This window comes from Passer montanus, unplaced genomic scaffold (genome assembly GCF_014805655.1).
Source record: "Passer montanus isolate IOZ18808 unplaced genomic scaffold, ASM1480565v1 scaffold2, whole genome shotgun sequence".
Lineage (NCBI taxonomy): Eukaryota > Metazoa > Chordata > Aves > Passeriformes > Passeridae > Passer > Passer montanus.
The window spans coordinates 270,296-286,409 of record NW_024366591.1 but is presented as its reverse complement, the minus strand read 5'-3'; the positions used below and the strand labels follow the sequence as shown (position 1 = coordinate 286,409).

General features: G+C 40.8%; 1 protein-coding gene across 1 annotated transcript in view; it reads right to left on the bottom strand.

Annotated features, from left to right (window-relative positions):
- LOC120501083 (proline-rich protein 18-like) overlaps positions 1-16,114 on the bottom strand; it is a 40,299-nt gene that overhangs the window by 18,249 nt on the left and 5,936 nt on the right. The gene's annotated exons all lie outside the window — the stretch shown is intronic.

The window sequence follows — 16,114 nt, the reverse complement described above, 5'->3', positions numbered from 1 at the left end:
AGCTGGGAAATGACACATCTGACTAAGGACACCTTTTATTGATAACAAAAATTAAATAAATATATCTAAGAAGTGATAAAATATATAGAATCCCAGAATACCACAATATTTAATATCAGATATATTTAGGTGTGGACTTGTTTGTAAGTTTGTGGAATGTTCAGCTAGAGGCATAGAAGTCCATCTTAATTTGTGTACTACCTAAGAATAGTATCTGTGCCCCTAAAGGGATTTCCAAAGTACATAGTTGCTTTGCACTGACCTTTGAAAATTCCAAATGAAATCTACATGTGTATGGCAGTGTCAAGCTCTTTCTCTTTTACTTTGGACAAAGCTGGTTGGAAATGTAAGAAAATGGGAAATGGATAAAATTTGAATCTATTGTGTTAAGTTTTCAGGACTATCTGTTTTTATTCTTTTGGTTAGTTCCCCTCTATATACAATTTTTTAAAAAGTTGCATATATGCATGATTAAATAGGTGAGGTAGTGCATGTGGACATGCTCTTGCTTGGGCTGAAGACTTTAAAATTCAAAATGCCTTGAAACATAAGGTAAGAGAGTTCATAAAGACTATTTTATATCACAATAGAGAGTATTACATTTAAAAGTTACAGGTTTGTGGTTTATGTTGCTGAACTCAACACAAACAACAAAATCAAGCTCAGTTTATTTCCCCCAGTCCCCAGTTTTTCTCCAGAAAAGCATCTTCTTCTGCCCCACATTTGTTTTTCTCCAGAAAAGCATCTTCTTCTGCCCCACATTTCTTTTTCTCTTCATAATATGTCACTGGATGGGTCTCTTACCTGTCTTTTTGGTTACTAAAAGGCACTGAAAAGAACACAGACAATAAAGAGAAAGACTTCCTGGTCCTACAGCAATATCAAGGCACACCAGCCTGGATCAGCTGTGTCAAGGAAGATGCAGACACTTTACCTTGAGGGCTGTAATTTCTGCTGCCCTTGTCACTGACCACAGAACAAAGCCATGGCTGGTACTCCTTCTTCAGGCAGCACCACAGCTTGTCTCATTGCAGTTTGCCAGGATGGACATTTTTACTGAAGCAGTAAAGAGAACTGTCCATTGCCTGCAAGCACCTTCCAGTGACATGTTTTGAAGCACTTGGGCCAAAAAGCATCAGGGAAGATGTGGGCTTTCAGGGGCTGCCAGGCAGGACAAGCCACACGCTTCCTGTGGCTCCAGTGACACGCTTATGTTCTGCTTCTGAAAGCTCTGCAGGAAGCCAGGAGACAGAAACCAGTTTCTCCTGGCAGAGAGCAGTTAACCTTTGGAATTCTGACTTGGACAGTACAGCAGAGGCTTTGGCTAATATGGCACTTTGAGGGAATCTCTGAGCACAGAGACACAGTGCAATTGGCTGTCTGTCTTTAACACCAACACTGACTGTTCTTGGCCTTGTCCTGGATGTCCCCTCTGGGCTCCTGAAGCAGCAGCTGATCTCCCTCTGACCTTACCCTAGGGTTCCAGATACATAGCTTTCCCCATGTTGGTGTTTCTGGAAAGGAAATTGTTACTCTTGCAACAGTGGAAATGGGAAAACCTGCATTTCTCCAAAATCTGCATACCCAGGAGTCAGGAGGATTCTTCTAACAGACTGCCAGCTGGATGAAGAATAATGAAGTTCCAAGGCTTAAACAGTGGTCTGGCTATTCTTGATGTAAAAAGATACTTTTACTCTCCTCCCCTCCAGTTCAGTCCTCCCACTCTTTAATTTTTTGGTTCCCTTTCTTGGACTCCTGCAGATTAAAATCAGAAAACAAACAGCATCCCTTCCCCCACTTCAGAAGAACACTTTTTCCTGCTTTTCTTGGCTGATTGCTCCTTTCATACTCCGTGGCTATCCTTGGGATATCTCCCAAGGCAGGCTCTGCAGAATGGCCCAGCACCAAGCAGTGTGGCTGTCTAGTGCCTACCAACACTGACATGACCCGAGTGGCTTCATTTTGTAATGGCTGTCTCTAAGACAGCATGGGAACTCAAACCAATCTTCAGGTCTCATCACCACATCACAGTCTCCTCAAAGGAGGAGACACCACCTCAGTCCCCTTTCTGAAGGTTCCAATGTACACAGCCCCTGTTCTTTGTCTTCCATTCATGCAATTCATGAAATCCCAGAGACCAGAACAAGTTTCATTGTTTCACAAAACTGGTAACACCTTGATAGCTAATTTGGTTTAGGGCAAAAATAACTTCAGAAATCCCCAAAGAAACATCCCCTTCACCCATTTCACCACTGTGCTAGAGATCTGTGACCTCTGTTCTCAAATCCTTTCTAGGAGTCTCAAATCAGAGACCACTTGCCACAAACATCTTTCTGAGTAACATCAATGAGGGGCCTCAGTGTTCTAAGGTAGTTGATCTCCTTCTGGAACTGATTAGGCTCACAATTAGTTAATTTCTGGATTACACCAGAGATTTAGAGACCTTAGCACTATTTCAAACCCTGGCAACAAGATGCTTGAAATCACATTTTTAGGAGGAGTATGTTCTGGTAGCTCCTCCAACTTTTGACCAACAACTGAATAGTTTGGCAAATGTCATTCAGCCCTTCAAACACAGAGGATAAATACAGAATTTGGACAAGAATGCACTTCCATTTCTTTGCCTTATCACAATCTTTACAGGTATAAAAAATGCATCCAACCAAAATAAAATCCATCACAACATTTCCAAAAAATCTATCAGATAGTGCAGGAGTTTGACCTTGTCTGGCAGCCAGGTGCCCACCAAGTTGTTTTATTTCTGATCTCCTCATCAGAACAGAGGAGGAGAAAATAAAGACAGGACAGAACCTGTGGATCCAGGTAAAGGCAACTTAATAAAGCAAAACCAAAGGCTGTGTGCAAAGGAAAATCAAAATATTAATTCTCTACTTCCCAACAGCAGGCCATGCCCAGCCACTTCATGGAAAGCAGGGATTCAGTACATGTAGCAGTTGGCAAAATTAACTGATGGTGGCCTTCAGCTGCCTGTCTCCAAGATTGTCCTTTGCTCTTTCCCACAACAGGGAAATGGAATAATCCATCCATCCCTGCAAGTATTCAAGGCTAGGCTGGGTGGAGCTCTGAGCAACCTGGTCTAGTGAAAAGTGTCCCTGCCCATGGGGAGAGACTGGAACCAGATGATCTTTAAGGTACCGTCTCAAATCATTCTGTGATTCTGTGGTTTCTAAGCTGTTCCATTCTAAAAACACTGATTCTGTCCTATAGAATGTGGTGGTTTGGGACCAGTTTTTAATGCAGTTCAACTGTTCTTACAGCAGAGGTGAAAATCTTTGGAAGAAGCAAGCCATAGGCATTGGGAAGGCCTTTTCTTGTAGCTGATTCCCACTGTGCCAATTGAGTGTCCACAGCTGTCTTAATTTCCATGCAAGAAGTTAACAACTTATTGTTTATGAATCTGAACAGAGAATTGAATTCCTCCAAGGACTCAGGACATGAATAATACCTCTCTGTGACAGACCAATGACAATTATTCTTAAGCTATTTACACCTTGCATTGGCATTTAAAAAGCAGTGGAAAAATGAACTTATGCTGTTCAATTGCTAATTAAAAGTGAAATACATTACAAGATCATTCTTATCTAAAACATAAGAGATATACAATTGAACTATTGCCATTCAGCTTGCATCAGATGGGCCATGATAGTAGACCATAAAGGACAGCTAATTAACTGACAGACAAACAAGACATCAAATAAGTGTTGGTTCTTAACAGCTTTTTCAGGATTAATAGTCAGATTGTAAATCAGAATCCACATCTCCCACTGCCCATCCTCAAGTCCTGAGCAAAAGAGTTATCTTACTGTTCATTTACATAATAAACAAGGTTCTGGCTCAATTATTACTCTAAATTTTGAATCATATTGCTTATTTGGAAATATAAAGAGAACTGGGGGTCTGATTGGTCCTACATGCATATTGGGAAGAAGCTAACACATTGTAAAGTTAGAGAATTCTGAATAATTTAAATTTAAAATTTAAAATTTTAATTTAAATTGCAAAGTATTGAGACCAGGGTAAAGGAACATTGGAAGGAAGACCTTCCCTTTCTCAAGGAGGATTGGGTTACAGAACATCTAGGTAAACTTGACATCCACAAATCCATGGGCCCTGACAGGATGCATCCACAAGTGCTGAGAGCTGGCAGACCTCACAGTGAGGCTGCCCATGATCATCTTTGAAAGGTGCCAGTGATCAGGACAGGCATCTGAGGGCTGGAAGAAATGTCAGCCCTGTCTTCAAAAAGGGCAAGAAGGAGGAGCCAGGGAACTACCAGCCGGTCACCCTCACTTCAGTCCCTGGGAAGAAGACAGAGCCTCATTCTGGAGGCCATCTCTGTCCACAGGGAACACAAGAAGGTGGAATCAGGTGGATTCACTATGGGTTAATCATGCTTGACCAAGCTGATTGCCTTTGATGATGAAACAGCTGCCTGGAGGGGTGAGGGGAGAGCAGTGGATTTTGTCTGCCTTCATTTCAGCAAGGCTTTGGACACTCACAACATCCTCATAGGCAAACTCAGGAAGTGGGGACTGGAGGAGTGAAGAGGGAGGTGGACTGAGAACTGATGTGCTCTCCATAAGTTATGGAAGAACAGTTTTAAAGTATTTCATGAAATAAATTATTTACCAGTAAAGAAACTGGGACAATTCTAAATACTTTCATAAGATAAACAGCTAAAATATTTTATCATAGGAACCACATAACTTATATGTAACAATATTCAGAAATTCATCATTATTTCCGTAAAACATGTCATTCCTAATGATTCTGTATTAATTAAATGTATTATTAATTTTCATAGAAATAAAGTACATACTTGGAAGTAAATTGTAATTACATTGTGTTCTCCAACATTTTGTTGAAGGTGGACTATTTTACAAGCCTTCATTTTAAATAGCTTATTTTAACTAATTTTTCCTGACAACTATAAATTATAGGCACACCTATAAATTACTGTCAATGTTTGTAGCAGCAGATAAGCACCAGCAAACTCAATTTAGAGCTCTATCTCCAGCCTATAGATTTTTTTTTGGTGCACCCATGTCTCTGAATTCCTGTCAGCATCAACTTAGGAATGCCTCCCTTTAAGTGATACATTCTGGGTGATCTTTGCTGCTCTGCTGGCAGCCTTGTCATTTCCTGCAGCTCATTCCCTTTCCCTCTCTTCCAGAATCACTATCCAGGTCAACTCTTTTCTTGCTGAATGGAGCTTGCAAGCTCCCTGCGCCACAGTGTGACAACTAAATCCACTTAGGATTTAGTCATGAGCCAGATCCATGCCAGCATGCAGCTCCATTATTGCTTCATGCATAAGACATGTCCCTCTTCAACTGCAAGAGCAGGAGAATTAAAGTCAATTTTAACTTGGAATTTTCTCTCTAATCTAATTTCAAAAAGTTGTATTAAAAAAAGATATGCCTGGTGTTACATAATGCTGTAAGTTTGTTTCCCCCCCTAAACAGACTTTTAATTTCATTGGAATTAGTTGCATAAAGCAAACTGGATTTAGCTCATGCTCATGTTGTTTCTGTGGATTTTTAGCTTTAGATTAGATATCTTGTGATTTTTTTTCAGTGAGTATGAATATGAAAGATATCAAGTACATATTATCAAAGACACTTCAGCAATATCAGTGAGATGGCAGGAAAGCGTTGAGTTAACAGGAAGAACTTATTGTGAGGTGCTAGGCTGAGGAACTGCTTCCCAGAGGATGGAGCTCTGCTCCTGGGATTTCTAAAAGTGATTTCAGTGCAGGAGCATGAGAGTGAATGGGTCTCAGCAGCCAGGGGAACACATTACACACTGAGCAGAGTTCTAACATATTCTATTCTTTATATCAAATACTATTTTTGCCTTAGTATCACACTAATTAATTTCATTTAATGGCAAATAAAATTATCTGTGTTGCTTTGTTTGTTTTGCCATAGTTCTGTAATTGGTCTGTTTGCTAAAATGCTGCTGTGTTCAGGTATCAGTGAGATGTGAACTCACCCTCTCATGATGACCCTACCTATTCTATTTTTACAGGCCTACTCTCTTTTTATTTTTTGTTACTTGTTAGGTATTTTCTGTTGTTTTGGTTTGGTTTTTTTTGTAACATGTTCTCTTCTACAAATAGATAGATAACTGGATTTAGACCTACATTCAGCATTCATGGACCTTATTCCCTTACTATTTTCTATTGAGATCAATATTCTGATGTGATTGTGGAACTACAGGGCTATGAAAGCAGTTTGAGAGAGGTGTCTCACAGAAGCTTAAGGCAGGAAAAAGCCCAAATCTCATCAAACCCCCACGAGAGCTTAGCCTCAGCCTTTGGTCCTGCTGTTCTTCATTTTTTGGATTTTATTCCTTCCGAAAGGAATTTGTGGCCCCTTGGTGAATGGGAAGCAGACAGATTCAGAGATGACCTCTGCCTCAGAAAGTGATGATTACTGGAATTTGGGAAGATATGCAGAGAAAGGGGGACTCAGCACCCGCCTTCTCCTTGTTCACTTTATGTAAACACCCATTCGTTTTGCTTTAATCACTGTGCCTTTATAATAACGTTGTTCAATGCTTATGAGATCTGTTCACCTGTTTTTATGCTAAATCATTTTGATATTAATCTAAATCCAGAGCATAAATCCATAAAAAAAAGTAAAATTCACAATCACTTGCACTTGCAGAGATATTTACCAGAGAACAGAAACCAAGGCAGCACCTTGGCAAATGAAACCCTTAGGCAGCACCTTCCCAAAGAGATTTTGCAGGACAAAGGCAGAAAAAACCCAAACCCAAGCACATAGAACAGATAAAACCTTGCAAACACAGCACACAGATCTACACAGACCTTGGGAAAATATTTTTTGTGCAGAATCCCTGCACCTTTGCACAGCACAGGGTCTTGTGACCTGATTTTTGGAAGCCTGTATCTGAGGCATGTGATTTGCTCAGCAAATAATAATTGAGCTGCTATTTTAAAGGAAGATTTTCCCTATCCCGAGGATGCCTCAGGAGATTCTCAGCACTGGGCTCATCAGCGTTTTTGCAGGGCTGGTGGAGGCTGCACTGCTCTCCTGCACAACTGAGGTGATTAGTGAAAGGATTCACTGCTTCTGTTGGGCAAAAGGGACACCAGATATCTAAGTCTTGTGTTCTACCCCCTCTGAGACCATCTTTTTCCTGCACTGTTCCTTCCAAATCATTATTTTTCTCTTCAAGGACTGAATCATGGCGCCCTGCCTGTGTCCTTGTTAAGATCTCAGCTAGAAAAATGCTTTTGCTTAAGAAAATAACATCATGGGAAAGGCCATGGCAACACAAACACTTGTTTTGCCAGAACACATTTATACTGGATGGGTGGATAGTTCAGATGGCCATGAACACTTAATAAAGATCATTTTTCTAGTAATTCCCCAAGGCACTTCCTTCAAAAAAAAACTATTATAGAGAGACAGGCATTTCAGTGGAAACTGCCAGACTTTAAACAAATATGATTATCTTCTTTTCATAACTTTTCCTGTCACCTTAGCAATCTAGGGAGGGCAATTTCTAGTTGAAATAAATTGGATTGTATCAAGCCTTTTCAAATCTTCAGTCTTTTCTAAGTTTTATTTTTGCATCCAAAATCCTAATAACAGCCTGTAACACATTTACATTCCTGCATTCTTGCATTCTTGCCTCTATTTTGTTGGGTACACAGTATTCCTTTTCTTTTTTTTCCCCTCCTCTCTCTCCCTTTGGTAATATGACCATTTTGCATTTTTCCAGATTTGGAAAAACAGGAATGTTTTCAGCCTTCAAGTTAGTGTTTAAGGAACAAGAACAAAAAGGCACCTCTGGCCTTCAGGCACAAATTTAGAACATTAAACTACATGCAGAAAGAAGCAATATGAAATCTCGGGTGAGGAAGTCAAAACTGTCTAAGAAATTTCACAGATTAAAAGAACTTAAGGGCAGGATGAAATGACAGCTCTCTGTTGACTCCTGTTTGTGAAGGCATTAATTCCATTTTACCCATTCATTACTGTGCTGAGATCCACAGCTCTGCTCAGCTGGAGCATTGCTTCCAGAAAGGTAAACTGCTTTGGAGTGGGAACATCAAGAGGTGGAAAATCAGCACCTTCCTCAACACCTATTAATCACACACACTCTTAAGTAGCACACAAGCTTCTCTTTGAATTTGCTATTGCCCTTGGCTTTCATTTTTACCTTTTCCCACAATATTAAAGAGTCCTTACATTGTGATAACTTCACACAAAGGAATTCTTTGTGGAGCAATCTCCTCACCCTTGGTGCACAGATCTGTCCAAGCTGCACCAAGGTGTGCCCCCTAAAATGCTGTGCTGGATTTCATGTCACTTGTAGCACTTTACTGCTCTTCCTGTGGATAAACCAAGAAATACAGTGTGTATTTTCCTGACATCTCCTAAGTCACTTGTTACAACTAGATACATTTAGCATTCCACATTTCTGGAGTTATCTAGAACCTGGCTCTGAAAGCTCCAGGCAGAATCTCTCCTGTCCAGTCCACTTGCTCAGGTCTCACTTCCTGCAGCTAATTCAGACTTCCTGTCCCATGTTTCCAGTTTTTTAAAGTTTTGTTCCCCTGAAGAAACAGAGTAAAACATTCACCTAACTTCCTTGTATAACTTAGTCAAACTGAGATTTAAAACAAAGGACTCCCTTTCATTCCTAATCTCAGAAAGAAAGGCTTTCCTAGCAGATGTGGATACATATTCATGCACAGGTATTAAAAACACACCTGAACATTAAAAACAGGGAGAAAATTTTCCATTACATAGATAACATTCTCTCAAATATCACAAATATGATTATATTTTTTGATCAGGGTAACCTTTTATCTGCTCCTGAATGATGAAGACAAAAGAAGCCACAATTCTGTAAAATCACTTTAGCTCCTGCTCCTTCAAGGATTCAAAATCCTGTCCATGGACTGTGTGGGAAACTGAGAGAGTCATGCACACCAGTTCAGACAGTCTCTCAGGACAGGTCTGAGAGAGGAGGCTCTGCTGCCCTGGTCTGTCCTTGTTGGCTCCTGTTGCACAGCTCGTGTCCTTGTCATTTCCCCTGCTCCACAACTCCTGTCACACATCTGGAAATATCACATTTTCCCCTTAATCTGTCACAGTATTTAAGTCTGCTTAGAAGACAGAAGTGTCTGCCACAGGGAGGGGAACAACCAGCAAGTTGTTCTGCCCTGTTCAAAACAGATCCAAAACCCCAGATCTTTTAAAAGATCCTCAGAGTGAAATGTCAGAGTTGGGCTCTGACATATTGGGAATAAGTGAAGCAAGCAGTGAAAAGGCTGGCAGAACAAACATGGGCACAATGTGGGGAAAATACTGTCTTTGGGGATATGAAAAGTCATTCTGCAGAGGAAGCCAGATTCCATGTTTAATGACTGCTTGCCTGAATTTAGGAGTCTGTGATGCCCTTAAGCCAGTGAGTTCATGCTGATATCAGTGGGGAACAGGCATTAAGATCTAGAGGATATCCTACCCTTTTGTGCTGCTGTAGCTCACTCAGGCTTACAACCACCATAATTTCTCATCTTGACTGTTAATTCTGGCTTTGATTTTCTCCTTTACAGTTTTCCTTTTGATGATATTCATTCCCTTTCCTTTGGAGCTTTCCTCCCTCTGATAATTCCTCTTTCTTCTCATTCTTAATTCTAACTGCCTCCAATCAAAGTTTTGCTAAGAATTCCAAGTCATGTAATTGGATTTTAGAATTAACTGTTCAAAGATAACTAATGTCATTCAGAATGTTATTTCAAGTTGCCTATTTGTAGAGTCCTGAAGAAAAAGTGTACAATGAGTTCATGTTTAGAATATTGTAATGGATTTTCTTCTCTCCAGGGAAGGTGATGGGTGTAACCACTGTAGCATAAGCTATTCCACAATAGTTGTTCTTAAATAACTAGTTACAGCTTTCAGAAAAGCTCAGTTTATGCCATGAGAGCTCTATCAGTTGATTTCCCTGTGCAGACAGAAGCTTTGTAAACAGGACATCTTGGCACAGGACCTGCTTTAATGTAAACTGAAAGTCTGGAGAAACAGGATACATCATGGGTTTGTGCACTACATCAGCTGGGGAAAATGGAAACACTCCACAGACTCAGACAGGTCTTTTCTGGTCTCCTTTCTATAAACCACACTGTTGGCTCTCCTCTGCCCCTAACTGTGATATTACAAACTTTCTGGCCTCCAGCTCTTTGTTCTAATGATTAAACAAGACTAACATTTTTTTGAGGTCACAGTGATTATATGATAGTCCCTTTGAAGGGATTCAGTAAATACAATACAGCAGTAGTGCACTGTGGTATCATTAGGGCCTTAATTTTGACTTTTGGCAAAACTATCAGTGAAGAAACTCGGTTTTTAAAATCTTAAAAATGTATAGGGGGCAGAAGAACCACCATTAATAACTAAAACAGGTTTATTATGCACAAGACTCAGTTTCCTTTCCTGACCACACTGGGCATCTACTAAAAGGAATCCATCTGTTGAGTGATTCTTAGAATCATGCCTCTCCTGCCTAAGATGGCCATCCAGAAGTGGCTTCCAAACGAGCTACGGTAACTCTGACTCACTCTGAGATTCCTGGTAAGCAGCTGATTTTCACTAGTTACTGCTGGCCATGTGGGATTGGCTCCAGCATTCTTAGGCACCTATGTGGAGATCTGAATAAACCCTTTTGTTGTTTCCTCTTATGGATTATAAAGAATCTTAGAACACCAGCTTAAATTTAGCCACTGTCTTTCAAACATCCAAAGCTAGGTCAGGTCAGGTCCCATGGCCAAAGTGTGTCCTACCTTTGAATTATACATATTTAAGATTACTATATGGGCATGAGAATTTAAATTAATCACTTCATTATGTCTGCCAAATCTGTATGATTAGACTAGACTTGAACAGAAAAAAAAGGAAAGAAAAGAAAAATTATGATGGAACACTGACTTCTGTCACGGACCTGGACCCAGGAAGGGGCGATTTGTCCCAGAAACGTCAGTGGCTCTTCCTGGTGTGACACCTCCTGCCCTCTGTCCTACATCTCCCACACCAGCAGAAGCTGATAGGTTGGCTCAGTCTTTGCTTTGGCCCCATTTTTTCCCCCATAGGGCAGCAAAATTCTCTTCTTTTTGTTGACTAGTTGATCTGCAATCACCTTCCTAGGTTACATTAGGAGAATAAAGCCAGCCCAGTTATTTAAACATATAAAAATTGTGTTTCTTTGTCTCTAGAAAGTTATCCACAAATGCAGAAAGTGACCATGTGAACATGTAATGGGGGAAAGGACTGTGGATGACAAATCTTGAGCAATTATATCTGAGTTCAGCACAAGAAATTATGAGGAAAAGCATAAATTGTGAGCTGTGTGAATGTGTCTTGTGTGCATGGCCTGAAACAGCAGGCAAGGGAGCAGCACAGGTATTGGAAGGTTCTAAATGCCAAGCAGAAATGAAAACATGTAACTGAAAATGATGACATATGAAGGTGGCTGAGCATAAATATAAGAAAACCTTTTTGTCTAGACTTGGGTGTCTCTAGTGAAGATCACCACATGCAATTTAACAGTGTCAATTCTGGAACCCATAACTGTACATTTTGTAAGAATCAAGGGCTGTCAGGGATTAATATAAAATATTATGAGTTGTTTTCCCTCTCTGACCATGAGGACTGTACCCGTTGTCTGGCACATACAAGTCCAAACACCATGGAACTGCAATTTTTAAACGCTAGATGGCTCCATTGACTTTTTAAATGCAGCATTTCCCAAGCTTGCACAGAGTTTTGAAAAGTAAATACCATTCAGAGGTGTTCCATTGACAGTCATAGATACTACTTAAAAAAAGAAGGAAAAAAGGAAAAAAAATTATTGTCCTCATCCTTTGAGCAATGTGGAACTGATAGCTCATGCAAGGGGCAAAAAGGCTTTCAGTTTCTCCCCTGTATTATACTGAATTTTCACAGTTAATTTTATCCACAGGATGCCTGCAGGTGCCTAAGGATGGAAAACAAAGGGTTCTGGCCCCTTGCATGGAGAAAGTTGGCAAAAGTGGTTTTTAAGCTGTTGATGTGCTCTTCCAACCTTTTGCACCTGTCTGTGTCACACTGGCACAAGGAAAAGCCATGGCAGCACCCATTCCTTCCTGCTACACTGCAAAATCCTGAAAAGTTATCTTGAGGGATGGTCAAGTTTACTATTACTCTTTTAGAAAATATTCAGTTTTTGTACCAGATTACTGAATGGATTTTGCATACAGCAAACTCACCTTTCCCCATTGTTTTGGGCTGGCACATATAAGTTTAAAATTTATACTTCATTCATATGAGTTTTGAAGAAAAATTAAATTACTCTGAAAAAACAAAGTTGAAGAAATGCCAACATGATGGTTTATTTTTTTAATTATCTATTCATTTATGTTCTAAATTCCTCTGATGGTTCTGTTTTTTAAACAAAAGGTTGCTGAAACTCAGAAATTAAATATTAGGGAAGGTAGGCATTGAGTTCAACACCTCTTCTTTTCTTCCACTTTAGTCTAGATTTGAGAAGCCTGGCTGTTTCCCTGCTATCAGCTAATTATACAGGAGATGACAGGAACAAACCACTCAAACACTGACTAATCCAGCAGGTCACCTTCCATTCCACACCTTCTGCCATCTGCTCCAGCCTCTATTGCTACCTGACACTCCAAGAGATTTGTCCATGCTGGAGCTGCTCCCTGTGGAAATCCCTTCTTTTCCACCACATGATCCATCAAAGAGTTTATTACATGCAGAGACCTTCCCCACAAATCCTGGGCTTTAGGAACACATGAAAAAGGAAAGGGGTATGAAGGTGTATGGTTAAAAATGTCCAAGTAGAGAACATGAACAAAGCCCTGGGCAGAGCACTCCTTTACAGCAATCCTTCAAGGTGTCCATGGAATTCAAGGCCTTTCCGTAGAGAAATGAAGGCAAGGAAAAGGGGAAAAAACCCCGAAACCAACATAAAACAAATCAACCAAAAGAACCCTGAGCAAACCACCCACCCCAACTTATCAGCGTCACTAAATCTGAAAGGAAAGGCATGTAAAGTTGTAGGATCAGAAATCAGTATGGAGGGAGTTGAGTAAGGCATCAAGCACAGAAGTCCTGAGAGCATGTTTAAAATTTATACTTCATTCATATGAGTTTTGAAGAAAAATTAAATTACTCTGAAAAAACAAAGTTGAAGAAATGCCAACATGATGGTTTATTTTTTAATTATCTATTCATTTATGTTCTAAATTCCTCTGATAGTTCTGTTTTTTAAACAAAAGGTTGTTGAAACCCAGAAATTAAATATTAGGGAAGGTAGACATTGAGTTTAACACCTCTTCTTTTCTTCCACTTTAGTCTAGATTTGAGAAGCCTGGCTGTTTCCCTGCTATCAGCTAATTATATAGGAGATGACAGGAACAAACCACTCAAACACTGACTAATCCAGCAGGTCACCTTCCATTCCACACCTTCTGCCATCTGCTCCAGCCTCTATTGCTACCTGACACTCCAAGAGATTTGTCCATGCTGGAGCTGCTCCCTGTGGAAATCCCTTCTTTTCCACCACATGATCCATCAAAGAGTTTATTACATGCAGAGACCTTCCCCACAAATCCTGGGCTTTAGGAACACATGAAAAAGGAAAGGGGTATGAAGGTGTATGGTTAAAAATGTCCAAGTAGAGAACATGAACAAAGCCCTGGGCAGAGCACTCCTTTACAGCAATCCTTCAAGGTGTCCATGGAATTCAAGGCCTTTCCGTAGAGAAATGAAGGCAAGGAAAAGGGGAAAAAACCCCGAAACCAACATAAAACAAATCAACCAAAAGAACCCTGAGCAAACCACCCACCCCAACTTATCAGCGTCACTAAATCTGAAAGGAAAGGCATGTAAAGTTGTAGGATCAGAAATCAGTATGGAGGGAGTTGAGTAAGGCATCAAGCACAGAAGTCCTGAGAGCATCTACTGCTCCATGAAAGCATCCCAAGGGATGATCCCACCTGATGATGCTCTGCCTGCACACGAGGGGACAAGCAAACAGCAACAGGCCTCACCATCTCTGCAATCTTCCCCAATATCAGCTAAAGACAGAGTTCTGACCTACGGGGCTCTTTTTTCTAGCCCTGTTGGCACTGAAGTGACTTGGAAATCTGTCTTTGGACACAGGCATTGGAATCAGGTCCTTCAATTGTGGCAGCAGCTGAAACATAGAGCTGGAAGCAGGCAGAACTTTGTAACTTCCCTTTGTCCACACTGCATTAACTTCACTCCGTGCAATAACTGGGAATTAATAAAGTCTTTCCTAGACTCAGAAAAGGGTACAAATACGACTTAGGTATGTGTGCTGATTATTTTAATGGAAGCAACTGCCCTGCAGGTTAAGGAAGAGGCGGGACTTTCACGAAACGCGAGTGGGAAGAGCCACGCAGCGCAGTGTGGATGGAGCCAGAGATGCTAGCACCGCTTTTCCCTCCCTTAATGTATAGGCAGCGCCGGCACGGACAGGGAAGGCTCCGACAGGGGCGGGCGGTTACGTAAGGGAAAATCTGCATTCCTTGCGTAACGCGGCTCTTTACATAACCCCGGCCCCAGCCCCCGAGCGGGGAGAGCGGCACCGGCCGGCACTGCCCGCCCCGCCGCAAAGGAAACGCGCTGTTTCTGCCTAAAGGGAAAGAAATAAAAACGATGGGAGATGTCACACACTGCAGATTCCCATAGCTGATGGTTTGGGTGGGCTTTATGGGAAGAGGACAGGAGGTTTTGAAGTAGTTTTTTAATATAGAATCATGGAATCATCAAGTTTGGAAGAGACCTTGAGGATCTTCCAGTCCCCCATGGCGCCAGCACTGCCCTGCAACCCCTAAGCGACATCACCCAGACACGCCTGGAACACCTCCAGGTGATTCCACCACCTCCCTGGACAGCCCATTCCAACATCTGACCGTCCAAACAATGAAAACATAAATACAACACAGGCCTGGCCACAGCCATTTTACACAGGCAGATCGGATAAAAATAATAAAACAATTCCCACTCCCAGTGAAAGTTTAAGTTTCTACAGGAAAATAAGAAAATTCTCTGTTGGACTTCTTGCCAACTCTGCTTGCTTAGCACTAGGCAAGGAACACAGAGAAAGTTGGTTTGGGCTGTAAATGGTCACTAGGAGTCCCCGTGTACAAAGGAGCTCCCGGGTTGGAGGTTGCAGAGTTTCACTAACACTTGTGACAGGAGAGACTTGGAAAACACACTTGTAAAACAAAGAGAAGAGGGGGATAATTTGGGGACAGGAAAGTCCAGCAACACCTAGCCAGGAGTTTATCTAAGGATAAAAGTTCAACAACACCTAGGCCAGGGTTTGTTTAAGGATATGTGGCCTTTGTGTAAAGTCATGTTTAAACCCTATCTTGCATTTCCCAGTTCCTGGGCAGTTATGTGCTCCATCTGCTCCCCACAGATACCTGATTTTTGGGAAGGAAACTTCCGATGTGAGGGCCAAAGAGCCCAGATGCAAACCCTTATCACAAATGATTACAGAAAACTTAATGGCCAATAATAATACAAATGCAGAACTGAGCAGCACTTAACTATTTGCATTTTCCTACAAACATAACATGTAAATTAATTCTAAACATGCAGGTTAGATTTCTGTACCGATTTTTGTAGAAATCACCTAATTTAGAATATTTTTGTTTTAGGGGTCTCCAAACTAGACCACAGAGTTTTCCTCTGTGAGCTGTACTTACACTGTTTTATTATTTATCATGTACTGGTAGTATCTAATTTATTAGATTACTGCTTGTTGAATATTTTATCTTATGTTCATTCCGAGCAAATAAAATTCCTCTTAAAACAAAGTTGAGTAAAAGAGCATTGTACATTAGAATTCTGCTTAAAAAACTATTTCTACTACATTGCACATAACAGATTTGAAATGTAACCTTCAGAAAATTATGTTTTATAAATCAGATTTAAGGTCACTCAGCTACACATACAGGTTTGTCTGATGCATTCAGATCTCTCCTTCTTTGAACAGTTCCAGAATTTCAGATAAATAATGTATA